Here is an 11,797-nt window from a genome sequence, read left to right as displayed (position 1 = left end):
AATTTAAACATCAACCCACAGCTCCATGACTGGGCCAATTATGAGGTCATCCTCTGACAGGTCACGTGACAGCTGGAGCCACAAGACATCAGAACCAGATTTGTGACTGGATTAAAACCCGGAATCCTGTCCCAATGGCTTTTCAAATAAAGCTGTTGCTGTTTAAAAACACAGCAGTTAAACTTTCTGCCTGACCATGAGGGGAGCTAGGGAGAAATTGACAAAACTCAATCCGTCAACAAAATAGTTCAAAAATCATTCATATCGAAATCATGTGAGGATTTATATGCAGTAGAGAAACAAGCAGAATACAGAAAGTACAGAGGAGAGCTGAAAAAGGAAATGAGATCAGCAAGAGAATGTATGAGAAAAGATTAGTGGGTCACATAACTGGGAACACTGAAGTCTTTTACCAACATATGGACAGTCAATGAAAGGGTGGGTCAATTAGGAGATCCTGTGGAGGCAGAGGGTGTGGCTGAGGCACTAATTAAGTATCACAAAATAAGCGGATGCTGCAAATGTCACAGTAAAGGAGGAGGAAGTGAAGAAATTGGACAGGATGAAAATAGATAAAGAGGAGACAATTACAAGGTTGGCAGCTCTCACAGTAGAAAAGTCACCCAGTTTGAATGGGTTGCATCCTGGGTTGCTGAGGGAAGCAAGGGTGGAAATATCAGAGACACGAACCACAATCTTTCAATCCTCCTTGAATATGGGAATGTTGCCAGAGGACTGGAGGATGCAGGTAAGCTTGGGTAGTTCGATCTTAGTTTAACTTGACCATTTTTATAATGTATCCATTGTAATAACTAACAAGGTCAAGAAAGCCATTTTATAATTAACACATGACCAAAGGAGCCATTTTGTGTTCAGTGCTAATGTGCCGTGAAGAGGACACTATTTGTGCTTAAACATTAGCACAACACGGGAAGAAACGGTTACCGATTATAAGCTCTCACTCAATTGGTGCAGAGTATGAGCACCAGGGGTTACTTCTGACAGTTGAAGAGATCATCGCATCTCATTGGATAGCTACCACCCACTCAAAGCTGGGTAGCCCCCAATCAGTTAGGTGCTGTCCTGCCACAACCTGCTTGCTTCAATGGGTGCTTGGAGTTTAGAGAGTCATCTCTCAACAGGCGGATCGATAATCAATGCACCAAGAAAAACAAGCTCAACAAAGAAGACACCAGTCCTTCGCATCACAAGCTGGAATGTGAGGACCATGTGTCCTGGCCTTACTGACACCCTTCTGCAGGTTGATGACACACACAAGACAGCTTTGATGGACAAGGAACTCACAAGGCTCAATGTGGACATTGCTGTGCTGCAAGAAACTAGACTCGTCCAAAGTGGATCCCTCAAAGAGAAACACTACACCTTCTTCTGGCAGGGGAAAGCCCAAGAGGCAACTCGTGAGCATGGAGTGGTTTTCACAGTAAAAAACACGCCACTTGAGATGAGTGAACCAGCCACAGTAGGCTCAGAGAGACTTCTTACTCTTCACTTGTCAACAAGCGTGGGCCCAGTTAATCTCATGTGCATCTATGTCCCGACACTCACCTCCACCCCAGATGTCAAGGATCAATTCTATGTGACACTTGATACTGCCATCAGTAGAATTCCCAGCACTGAGGGACTGTACCTTCTAGGAGACTTCAACACAAGCTTGGGTACTGACTACACAGCTTTGCCAATGTGCATAGAGCACCAGGGGATTGGCAAGATGAATGAAAATGGACAGAGGTTGCTGGAGCTATGCTGTCACCATGGATTCTGTGTGATGAACAGCTACTTCCAAGTCAAGCTGTGCCACAGGGTGTCCTGGAGACATCTGAGATCACGCCACTGGCACCAGCTAGACCTTATCATCACCAGACATACCACCCTCAGCAGTGTCCTCATCACTCGCAGCTATCACAGCGCTGACTGTGACACTGATCACTCCCTGGTGTGTAACAAGGTCAGGCTTCAGCCAAGGAAGCTTCATCCATCCAAGAAGAACGTCGTCCTCAGATCAACACTTGACGAACCACTGATCCAGAAAGGACCCAGGAGTTCCTCAACATCCTCGATCAGGCTCTTTCAGACAACAATGCTCAAGGGCTCAGTGCGGTGTCAAAGTGGAATCATCTGTTAACAAGCAGATGGAAAGGTGAGTGGAGCATTACCTTAAACTCTACATAACGGAGAATATTGTCATTGAAGTGGCTCTCAGTGCCATTCCAGACTTCCCTGTCATGGAGGAGCTGGACAGTGACCCCACCACAGTGGAGCTCAGCAAAGCCATTGACCATCTTGCCAGTAGTAAAGCCCCGGGAAATGATGGTTTTCCACCTGGAATCATCAAGAGTGGAAAAGCGGTTCTACTGCAGCATCTCCATGAACTTCTGTGTCTCTGTTGGAAGGAAAGATCTGCACCTCAAAACATGCGTGATGCAAACATTGTCACCTTGTACAACAATAAGGGGGATTCGCAGTGACTGCAGCAATTAGCGAGGCATCTCCTTGCTAAGTATTGTGGGGAAGGTCTTTGCTCGCATTGCTCTGACCAGATTGCAGACCCTGGCATCACACATCTATCCTGAGTCTCAGTGCAGCTTCAGAGCTGGTAGATCGACAGTCGACATGATTGTCTCACTTCGGCAGTTACAGGAGAAGTACTGTGAACAGTACAGACCACTCTACATTGTCTTTACATATGAACATACGAATTAGGAGCAGGAGTGGGCCACTCGTCCCTTCGAGCCTGCTTCACCATTCAATAAGCTCATGGCTGAACTGATTACTCACATTTCCATCTACCTCCGATAACCTTTCACCCCCTTGCAGATAAAGAATCTATCCATCTCTCCCTTAAAAATATTCAAAGACTCTGCTTCCACCGCCTTTTGAGGAAGAAAATTCCAAAGACTCACTCCCCTCTGAGGGGGAAAATTGCTCCTTATCTCTGTCTTAAATGGGTGACCCCTTATTTTTAAACAGTGACCCCTAGCTCTAGATTCTCCCACAAGGGAAAAGTCCTTTCCACATCCACCCTGTCAAAACCCCTCAGGATCTTGTATGTTTCAATCATGTCGCCTCTTTCTCTTCTAAACTCTAGTGGATACGAACCCAGCCTGTCCAATCTTTCCTCGTAAGACAGCCCACCCATTCCATGTATTAGTCTAGGAAACCTTCTCTGTACTACCTCCAATGCATTTACATCCTTCCATAAATAAGGAGAACAGTACTGTACTCAGTGTTGCAGAAGAGGTCTCACCAATGCCCTGTATAGCTGAAGCATAACCTCCCTACTATTGTATTCAATTCCCCTGGCGATAAATGATAACATTCTATTAGCTTTCCTAATTACGTGCTGTACCTGCAGACTAACCTTTTGCGATTCGTGCACTAGGACCCCCAGATCCCTCTGCATCTCAGATCTCTGCAATCTCTCACCATTTAGATAATATGCTTTTTTATTCTTCCTGCCAAAGTGGACAATTTCCCACTTTCCCACATTATACTCCATTTGCCAGGTCTTTGCCCAGTCACTTAACCTATCTATATCCCTTTGTAGTCCCCTTATGTCCTCTTCACAACCTACTTTCCTACCTATCTTTGTCATCAACAAATTTAGCAACCATACTTTTGGTCCCTTCATCAAAGTCATTTCGAGAATTGTAGAAGGTTGAGGCCCCAGCACAGATCCCTGTGGAACACTCGTTACTTCTTGCCAACCAGAAAATGACCCATTTATGCTGACTCTCTGTTTCCTGTCAGCTAGCCAATCCTCTATCCATGCCAATATGTTACCCCTGACACCATGAGCTTTTATTTTCTGCAATAACCTTTGATATGTCACCTTATCCTTCTGGAAATCGAAGTACAGTACATCCACCGGTTCCCCTTTATCCACAGCACATGTAACTCCCTCAAAGAACTCCAATAAATTGGTTAAACATGATTTCCCTTTCACAAAACCATGTTGACTCTGCCTGATTACCTTTAGTTTTTCTAAATGCCCTGCTGTAGCATCTTCAGTAATCGCTCCTAACATTTTCCCTAAGACAGATGTTAAGCTAACTGGCCTGTCGTTTCCTGCTTTCTGTCTCCCTCCCTTTTTGAATAAATGAATTACATTCGCTACTTTCCAATCTAACAGAACCTTCCCGAAGCGAGGGAAGTTTGGAAAATTAAAACCAGCGCATCAACTATCTCACTAGCCAATTCAGGACCTGGCGACTTGTCAGCCCGCAGCTCCAACAATTTGTTTAGTACCACTTCCCTGGTGATTGTAATTTTCTTGAGTTCCTCCCTCCCTTCCATTTCCTGACTGACAGCTAATACTGGGATGTTATTTGTATCCTCAATAGTGAAGACCGATGCAAAGTATCTGTTCAATTCATCTGCCATCTCTTAATTATCCATTATTAATTCCCCAGACACACTTTCCATAGGACCAACACTCACTTTGTTAACTCTTTTCTTTTTAAAATTTTTTCGAAACTCTTACTAGTTGTCTTTATATTTCTTGCTAGCTTTCTCTCGTACTCTAATTTTACCTTCCTTATCAATCTTTTAGTCATTCTTTGCTGTTTTTTATATTCTGTCCAATCTTCTGACCTGACTCCCATCTTTGCACAATTATAGGCTTTTTCTTTAAGTTTGATAGTATCTTTAACTGTTTTCATTAAACATGGATGGTGAGTCCCACCTTTGGAATTTTTCTTTCTGGTTGAAATGTATCGATTCTGTGTATTCTGAAATTTTCCTTAAATGTCTGCCACTGCATCTCTATTGACCTTAACCTAATTTGCCAGTTCACTTTAGCTAGCTCTGCTTTCATGCCCTTATAATTGCCCTTATTTAAGTTTAAAATACTCGTTTGGGACCCACTCTCCTCTCCCTCAAACTGAATGTAAAATTCAATCATATTATGATCGCTACTACCTAGGGGCACCTTAACTATGAGGTCATTAATTAATCCTATCTCGTTGCACAATGCCAGGTCTAGTATAGCCTGCTCTCAGGTAGGCTCCAGAACTTATTTTTCCAAGAAATTATCCCAAAAACATTCTATGTACTCCTCGTCTAGGCTCCCTCTGCCCATCAGAATTTACAGTCTATATGGAGATCAAAATCCCCCATAATTATTGCTGTACCTTTCTGACAAGCTGCCATTATTTCTTTTTTATACCCCATCCTGCAGTGTGGTTAATGTTAGGTGGCCTGTACACCACTCCCACAAGTGACTTCTTGCCTGTATTATTTCTCATCTCAACTCAAACTGCTTCTTCATCGTGATCTCCTGAACTTAGGTCATCCCTCTCTATTGCGCTAATACCATCATTACTTAACAGAGTTACCCCACCACCTTTTCCAAGCTTCCTGTCCTTCCTAAATGCCATGTCACCTCCAATATTCACATCCCAATCTATGTCGCCCTGCAGCCATGTCTCTGTAATGACTATCAGATCGTACTTATTTATTCTATTTGTGCTCTCTGTTCATCGGTTTTGTTTCGAAAGCTCCATGCATTCAGATACAGAGCACTTAGTTTTGTCCTTTTATTATTTTTGTAACCTCTAGCCTTATCTGTTGATTTACTCTTAGATGTGTCTGCTCTGTCCCTTCCTGTCACAGTCTCTTTATCATTTTTCATATTTATACCTTTCTCTCTTGCCTTGCCTCTCCTCCTTGATACACCATATCTTCCCAAATTTGATCCCTTGCCCCCACTATTCAGTTTAAATCCATCTCTACGTCCCTCGTTATGTGGCTCGCTAGAACACCGGCACCAGCACGGTTCAGGTGTAGACCTTCCCAACGGTACAGCCACCTCTTTCCCCAGTACTGGTGCCAATGCCCCACGAACCAGAACCCACTACAACCACACCAGTCTTTCAGCCGCACATTACTTTCTCTAATCTTATTTGTCCTATGCCAATTTGCACATGGCTCAGGTAATAATCCAGAGATGATTAACTTTGAGGTTCGCCTACTTAATTTGGTGCCTAGTTCCTCATACTGACTATGCAGAACCTCTATCCTTGTCCTGCCTATGTCGTTGGTACCGACATGGACCACGACAACTGGATCCTCCCCCTCCCATTGTATGTTTCACTCCAGCCCTGAGCAGACGTCCTGAATCCTGGCACCGGCAGGCAACACAGCCATCTGGACTCTTGCTCTTTGCTGCAGAGAACAGAGTCAATCCACCTTACTATACTGTCCCCTACTACCACAACGTTCCTTTTTTCTCCCTCTTTGAGCCGCAAACACTTACTGCAGACGTGTTTGCCCTGGATCACACTGGCATCCAGGAGCTCCCACATGCTGCAGCTGTGACACATCACCTGTCCTGTCATCCTTCACGTGTTTCAATTAACTACTTTAGTATTTTATTCAATTGTTTATTTTGTTGTATATTTTATTAAGCTTCCCACTAGTTTGTTTACTATTTTAAACATTAGGACTAAAATGGACCTTAATCTCTTACCAGATACTCATCAAACATGCAGCTTTTTCCAAACCAATCAACTACCTGCTTGCCTGTGATGTCACATCTCAACAGATCCTCACCAAACAGCTCCTTCCACAGCACTGAAACAAGAACCAAATCCTGTAAACTCACCCCAGCGGCTCTCTGTTTCCCTGCTCTCACTCTCCATTGTGATGTCACTCCTTGATTTTTTTTACCCCAGCTCTGCTCCTGCTGTGCTCCTCTCTCTCTCTGTCTCTGAGTCAGTGCTTTTGACACACTTGTTAACTCTCTGTTCCGTCGTGCTCTTCTGTCTCTGGTCCAAAATCTGACTCTGAGAATTCCAATGATTCACCACCGTCTGAGTGTAGAAATTCAACTCGATCTCAGTTTTAAATGGCCCACTCCTTATTCTGAGACTTGGTCCCCTGATTTTAGACTCACCAACCAGGGCAAACATCCTATCTACATCCACACTGTCACGCCCTATAAGAATTTTATCAGTTTCAATGAGATCACCTCTCATTCTTCGAAACTTTAAGGAATACAGGCCCAGTTTCCTCATAAGACAATCCCACCATCCCAGGGATTAGTCTGGTGACCCTCTGTTTCACTCCCTCTATGGCAAGTATATCCTTCCTCAGATGAGGAGACCAAACTATACACAATACTCCAGCGCGGTTTCACCAAGGCTCTATACAATTGCAACAAGACATCTTTACTCCTGTACTCATGACCCCTCGTGTGAAGGCCAACATACCATTTGCCTTCCTAATTGATTGCTGCACCTGCACAAGAGCTTTTAGTGTCTCATGAACAAGGACACCCAGGTCCCTTTGAACATCAACACTTCCCAACCTCTCACCATTTAAGAAATACTCTGTCTTTCTGTTTATTCCACCAAAGTGGAGAACTTCACACTTACTCACATTATATTCCATCTGCCATGTTCTTTCCCATTCACTTAGCGTCTCCAGGTTCCCTGGAAGCCTCTCTGCATCCTTCTCACAGCTCACACTTCACCTAGCTTTGTGTCATCTGCAAACTTGGAAATATTACATTTAATCCCGACATCCAAATCATTTATTTCGGTTGTTAACAGCTGTGGCTCCAACACTGATCCTTGCAGTACCCCAATAGTAACAGCCTGCCATCCTGAGGATGACCCGTTATACCTGCTCTCTGTTTTCGGTCTGTTAACCAATTCTCAATCCATACCAGTATATTATCTCCAATCCTATGTGCTCTAATTTTGTTTACTCACCTCCTGTGTGGGACATTACCAAAGCATCCACTGGTTCTCCTTTATCTGTTCTACAGGTAACATCCTCAAAAAACTCAACGGGTTTTTTCAAACCTGTTTTCCTTTTCATAAATCTATGTTGACTCTGGCCAATCATATCATTATTTTCTAACTGTCTAGTTATCACATCCTTTATCATTGGTGTATTCTTCTCCATGCTGCTATTGTACACTTTCAGTGACTCAGATGGGGGTGTTCACCTGTATATCAGAGCTGACGACAAGCTGTTCATCTTGGCAAGACTCCACTTGGACGTAGAGACTTGGACGTAGAGACTCCACTTTCCATCAAAACATTGACAACAGCACTTTGGAGGTTGTCAACAGCTTCACATCCCTTGGATCAACAATCACCAGCAATCTGGCCCTTGATGCTGAAATCAGCACCAGGATTGCCAATGCTGCAGCTGTCATGTCAAAGTTGAGAAGACGGGTGTGAACCGACAGCAAACTGACCGTAAATACAAAGCTCCACGTGTACCAGGCTTGTGTTCTCAGCACCCTCCTTTAGAGTAGAGAATCATCAACAACTTATACAAGCCAAGAAAAGCAGCTGAACAGCTTCCACCTCCACTGCCTCAGATGGATATTGGACATCTCCTGGCAGGACAGAGTGCCGAATGAGGAAGTACACCAGCGTGCAGGGATCCACAGCATGTTTGCCCTCTTGAGTCAGAGGCGGCTCTGTTGACTGGGCCAAATGAATGACAGTCACATTGCCAAATACATGCTCTGTGGTGAGCTTGCTAAAAGCACAAGACCAACAGGTCAGGGAAAAAATCAAGTTATTTGGAGAGGTTTGAGTTAATGAAGGAGAGTGGGCATGGATTTATAAATGAAAGTTCATGCTTGATGAATCTAACTGCATTTTTTGATAAACTATCTGAGAAAGTTGATGAAGGGAATGCAGTGGATGTTGTTTATATGGATTTTACAAAAGCATTTTATAAAGTACCACATAAAAGGGTGGTTAACAAAATTGAGGTTCATGGATTAGGAGGGTCAGTGTCCGTTTGGATAGGAAATTGGTTTAAGGACAGAAAACAGCGAGTCATATGAAATGGTTCTTGGTCAGACCGGAGGATAGTCGACAGTGGTGTTCCCCAAGGGTCAGTGCTAGAACCATTGCTTTTTTTTGCGACAGATTAATGACTTGGATCTTGGAATATCGAGTAGAATCTCAAAATATGCCGATGACACCAAACTTGGAGGAGTGGCAAACAGTGAGGATGATATGAACTGCCTGAAACAGGATAGTTATCGGCTAGTAGGATGGGCAGACAGGTGGCAGATGGAATTTAATAGTGACAAGTGTGAGGTGATGCATTTTAGCAGAAGGAATAGGGAGAGGCAATATATACTCAATGCTACAGTTCTGAAGAGTGTGCTGGAATAGAGGGACCTGGAGTACATGTCCATCATTCTTATAAGTTGGCAAGACATATTGCGAGAGTGGTTAGCAAAGCATGTGGGATCTTGGGCTTTATAAATAGAGACATTGAGTACAAAAGCAGGGTTGTTATGCTGAACTCTGGTTAGGCCCCAATTGGAGTGTTGCATCCAGATCTGCTCACCAATCTTTAGAAAGGATGTGCGGATTCTTGAGAGGATGCAGAGGATATTTACCAGAATAGTTCCAGGGATGGAGGGTTTTAGTTTCAAGGTTAGGTTAGAAAAACAGGGTTTTTTCTGCCTGTATCAAAGAAGATTGAGGGGAGAATTGATAGAGGTGTCGAAGGCTATGACAGTTTTAGATAAGTTGGCAAAGAAAAATTGTTCCCATTAATATTGGTACAAGGACTAGGGGATTCAGATTGAAGGTTTTGGACAAGAGATGCAGGGGGAATGTGCAGAAGAACTTTTTTACACAGTGATTGGTAATGATCTGTAACTCGCTGCCCCCGAGGGCGGAGGAAGTGGAGACAATCGTTGGTTACAAAAGGAATTTCGATGGGCATTTGAAGGAAATAAATTTACAGGTCTAGGGGGATCGAGCAGACGAGTGGGACTGATTGGATCGCTCCATGGAGAGCTGGCCTGTACTCGATGGGGCAAATGGCCTCCTTCTATACCACAAATGACCCAATGTCTCGATGAGTCTATGTTACTCTCAGAATCAAGACAACAGAGTGACAGATTTAACACAACATTATAACATATGTTTGGTTTGACAAATTCTATAATAACTCGTCTCCACTCCTAGTATTTCTAAATCCCACACTTTCACTATAATGTGAACAATTATTTCCTGTTGTGTCTCTCTCAGATTTGTAAACTTCACTATATTGGAGTGAGGTGACATCTACTGGCAGGAAGCAAGAACTGCAATCAAGCAGCAGAAACTCCACAGTCTGTGAGGGTTAAAGAAACATTGCAATCTGAGGAAATAGTGAAGGGGTTTGATCGGGTTGATGGCAACATGATTCCACTTGTGGTATCGTATGAAGCAAGGGCCGGAAATATAAAATTGTCGTTAATAAAAGAAATGAGGAATTCATGAAAAATGCATTTGCTTAGAGAATGGTTATAGAGATATACAGCACTGATGTAGGCCCTTTGGCCCACTGAGTCTGCACTGACCATCAACCACCCATTTATACTAATCCTATGTTAACCCAGAATTCCATACCACATCCCCACATTTCTCCTATCGCCTCCCCTGGGGCCAATTTACAACAGTCAATTTATCTATCAACCCACAAGTCTTTCGTTGTTGGAGGAAACCAGAGTACCTTGTGGAAGCCCACATAAACAACTTGCAAACTCCACACAGGCAGTATACAGAACTGAATCGGGGTCATTGAAGTTGTGAAGCTACAGTGCTCACCACTGCACCACCCTTAGAATGTGGATAGAGTAAAAAGTGAGATTGGATGGACAGAAGCAGTCTGAAAAGATGGCTCAAACAAAAGGTGAAAACCCTGAAATGTTAACTCTGTTTCTCTCTCCACAGATGCTGTCAGAGGTGCTGAGTATTTCCAGCACTTTCTGTTTTTATTTCAGCTTTGTAGGATATTGTTTTGATCTGAAAAAATTGCATGATCGGCTGTGGGTGCCAGTGAAATTCCACAGGAGCGAATAAAAACCATGTCAACGGTGGCTCGTTGGTCTAGGGGTATGATTCTCGCTTTGGGTATATAAGTGATTAATATGTGAGAGGTCCTGGGTTCAAATCCCAGACGAGCCCTTCTCCGTTGCCATTTTTAGTTTGAGGTCATCGATTGCTTTCAGCCTTCCAGAAAGCGGAATCGATTTCCAAACTGAGCCTGCTTGAGGACCGGGGAACTGGATTCAAAGAGCTTGTCGACAAAATTGAAATGAACAAAATATACAGATTGTCAAGTGGGAATATAAGGTTGCAACAGTAACTAAAGGCCTGCTCGGGTCAGCAAATGAAACCCGACCCAAGCCTGACAGCACCACATCCGACCTGGTCCGAGTCCTTTCATTTTTTTCCCGTGCCCGAACTGACCACCAGAATGTTCAGTTAAACTTGCTTCCGTTTTTCACTTTTTAAGCTTGTGCAGGTAAGGCAACAAAAACTGTAACTGGACTTGAAAGGTTGTTTAAATGTACATTAAGATTAGAGCTACGTACCGGAGGTGATGAGCTGAAGATTGTGACCATAGAAGTTAGTGATTGTGAGGTCACTAGTTAAAGAGAAAGTCATGGAGTTGTGCCCAGACAGGTTGTCCCACACTGTATTGATTAAAATATTGCCCGAAGGCTAGAAAATATCATTATACATTCCCTAGACTCCTGCTTTACAGGTTGAAATACTTTCTGCAAGTTTATCCAGAGAGCAGCTGAGATGCAGAGACCAGGAAGGTCTTGAGTGATTAATTATTATAAAATATACATTCTTATATTAAAGAGATTGTGCTCTACCTTCGATGGAATCGCTCACTGCAGACTAGTGCGGAGTGTTTCCCGCCTTGACGTCCTGGCTGTCACTGCATCTTGAGTCCAGGCCTCTGGATTACTGGTCCAGTAATCTTTGAAATTTCTCCCTTGATCTAATATTTT

General features: G+C 43.4%; 1 non-coding gene across 1 annotated transcript; it reads left to right on the top strand.

The window, feature by feature from the left end:
- Positions 1-10,869: 10,869 nt before the first annotated feature.
- On the top strand, positions 10,870-10,958 carry trnap-ugg (transfer RNA proline (anticodon UGG)). Its single transcript is given in 2 exon segments — positions 10,870-10,905; positions 10,923-10,958. It is a non-coding gene; the product is annotated as a tRNA-Pro (tRNA).
- The last annotated feature ends 839 nt before the right edge of the window (positions 10,959-11,797 follow it).

The sequence above is a fragment of the Heterodontus francisci genome, unplaced genomic scaffold (assembly GCF_036365525.1).
Source record: "Heterodontus francisci isolate sHetFra1 unplaced genomic scaffold, sHetFra1.hap1 HAP1_SCAFFOLD_61, whole genome shotgun sequence".
NCBI classification, from domain to species: Eukaryota; Metazoa; Chordata; class Chondrichthyes; order Heterodontiformes; family Heterodontidae; genus Heterodontus; species Heterodontus francisci.
The sequence above is the reverse complement of the archived record's forward strand: the minus strand, read 5'-3'. Positions and strand labels throughout refer to the sequence as shown.